Source organism: Aplysia californica, unplaced genomic scaffold, assembly GCF_000002075.1.
Source record: "Aplysia californica isolate F4 #8 unplaced genomic scaffold, AplCal3.0 scaffold00220, whole genome shotgun sequence".
Taxonomy (NCBI): Eukaryota; Metazoa; Mollusca; class Gastropoda; order Aplysiida; family Aplysiidae; genus Aplysia; species Aplysia californica.
In genome coordinates this window covers 227,043-229,700 of record NW_004797490.1, presented here as the reverse complement: position 1 = coordinate 229,700, position 2,658 = coordinate 227,043, and positions in this window count along the sequence as shown.

The following is a 2,658-nucleotide window of genomic DNA, read 5'->3' as shown; positions in this document are numbered from 1 at the left end:
CCCCAAACCACACACACACCTCCCCCTCCCCCCAAGTCTGTCTGGTGTACCCGACAAGCCCCAAGTGCGGATGTACTCGCTGTCTTCCTTAAAGGAGGGTAAAACTTCGGATAATCTATCCGGATAACAGGATATTCATAAATGAAACACTGTCCGAATTCACACTCCTAACTCTCTTTCCTGACCCGTTTGCCGAAGTGGGTGCACCCATTTGTTGAAGTGATGCTAACCCTTTTGTTGAAGGGGTTCTAACCTGTTTGACGAAGCCGCTCATATCTATGATCTATTTGTGGTAGCCGAAAGTTTGCTATTGAAAAGGCTTTTTAATGGCTGCATCGCCGAAAGATTCTTTATAATATTGTCCAGATCATGACGCCCTTCGTTTTTTCAGTTTTGAGACAGTTTTCCTGCAAAAGGCTAAATTTCTTTATTTCGCCGATCACTTTTGCAGGCCGACCCTTCTGTCTCTGTAATTTCAGAAAATCCGCCAGCTTAGTTTATTTCAAGTCGTACTTCTGTTCAATACTATCGCGCATTGTCGCGCAATACTGAGCACTGTTTTAAGTGTGCGATGAGCGCACCGTTGTTTGGAGACTACAATTAATCTAGAACTTCTAATTTTTTGCATCTCTCAAGATCTATTGCTCCATTCCAGTAAAATGTAAATATAGTAGGCCAATGACTTCCAGTTGATGTTAATGCACCGATCATTCCTTTCATCGAAAAGGGGCCCAGCTTGTCATAATTATTTGCCGAAGAGGTGCACTAACATATTATCCGGATTTGGCTAAAGCGACTCATTGCCCAGCCCTTGTCTCAATGAACCACACGGACGTCCACTTTACACACAACTTGGGTAATCCGAAAACCGCGCAAATCTGTTTTATTTCTCCTTCAGTGAATAAGAGAACAATGATGACATTTTAGTGATTTTAGTAAGATACTGTGACAACTGTTCCCCTCTAGGAACAAACCAATTTCTTTTTTTTTTAAATGAACCAAAGTACACAAGTTTTAAAAATGCATAGGAAATGAAGGTTGTCAACCCGGTACCGGTACTAATAGGGCTACTGAAGGTAATTTGACATTTACACCCAAAAAAAATGAACGGAAGTTTCGTTGAGATATCTAGATTCTAGATAATATTATAATGTTTCACATGATCGTCGGTCCTGGCAAGCTGGAAAATAATAAACAAGGGGTACGGAATAAGGAGCTGGAGTTTTTGGGGAGGGGGGGCGCAAAAAATCTGAAAATTAATAAGCGGGGGTGGGGGGGGGGGTTGTTACGCTTATTCGATACCTTAGAGTAAGCGCTTTGTTGTGACTTGCTAGAGACCGGTGTTCGAATCCCAAAACCGAATGGGGAGAACAATTTGTATCAATTTGTGCCTTGGTCTTTCTGCAAAAATGTTGTAACCCCCTCTTTGTGCAAGAATGTTGTAACCCTTTCTGCCCGGGTTGTCTCTGACAGAGGCGGTAGGAAGCCTACCTCCTAAATGATCTAAATCGTGTAGATGAAAGTGAAAAAACAACAATAGCAAAAACCCAACACCTACATTTCAACAACAACAACGAAAACACCTACATTTCAACAACAACAACACACACCTACCTTTCAACAACAACAACACACACCAACATTTCAACAACAACAACAACGAAAACACCTACATTTCAACAACATCAAAAATACCTACACTACCTAACAAAAGAAAGAAAAAAGAAACAGAAAAATCGTTCTCAGACAGCCAAACCGTGTGGCTTTGGAACTGAAGAGATGTTAGTTTAGTTTTAGTAAGGTTTTATGGCGCTCGAAACTACATACGGTCATACGAGCGCAATCTAACGAGATGGAAGTACACCAGCGGGGGTTGAATCCTTCTGTTGTTTGGGGAGTCTAACTGACAGAGAGGAGAGGGGTATGGGAGAGGGGGGGGGGTGCTGAAATTTAGCCGGCATCGGAAGGCACAGGCTGCTTTCACATCTTTGAATAGGGTTTGGAGGACCACGGATATCTCGCTCCGAACAAAACAGAGGAATCTACACCCCTGGGCGGTGCTACTGACTAAAGTGTCTTTAGGCCATTCCCTAAGGGGAGACATTTATATGTTCTCATGCGCAGTAGAATTGTAAATTGTAAATGAGCTGATCCATCAATGTCATGCTCATTACTGTACTGTGCCTGAACTGTAACAGGGAACTGCTGCTTTTTCTTTTCTAATCCTTACTATCGTCATTTTTCCTCTACTTCTTTTGTATGTTTGTCACACTCTTGTGACCCGCTATTTCACGGGTGCCTTGATAGTCGAAGCAAACTCTGTGCTGTTGAAGCTAGAGAGGTGAGCAAAGTAAGCCCGATTCCCTGTAAGGACTTTTCTGTTGGCATCCACCCCATGGCGCTCATATGACCTTATACAGTTGCGAGCGCCGTAAAACCTTACTAAAACTTTTTTTAAAACTTAGAAACCGACAGATGGGTCACAGAGAAAGATGTACAGAAAGGTGGGAAGACACGGAATAACATGAAGTCAGGAGGCTAGCCCAGGGTAGGGAAAGGTGGAAAGTGTACACGGCCTGTACCCTAATACAGGGGGAGAAAGACAATGATGATGATGATGATGATGATGATGATGATGATGATGATGATGATGATGAT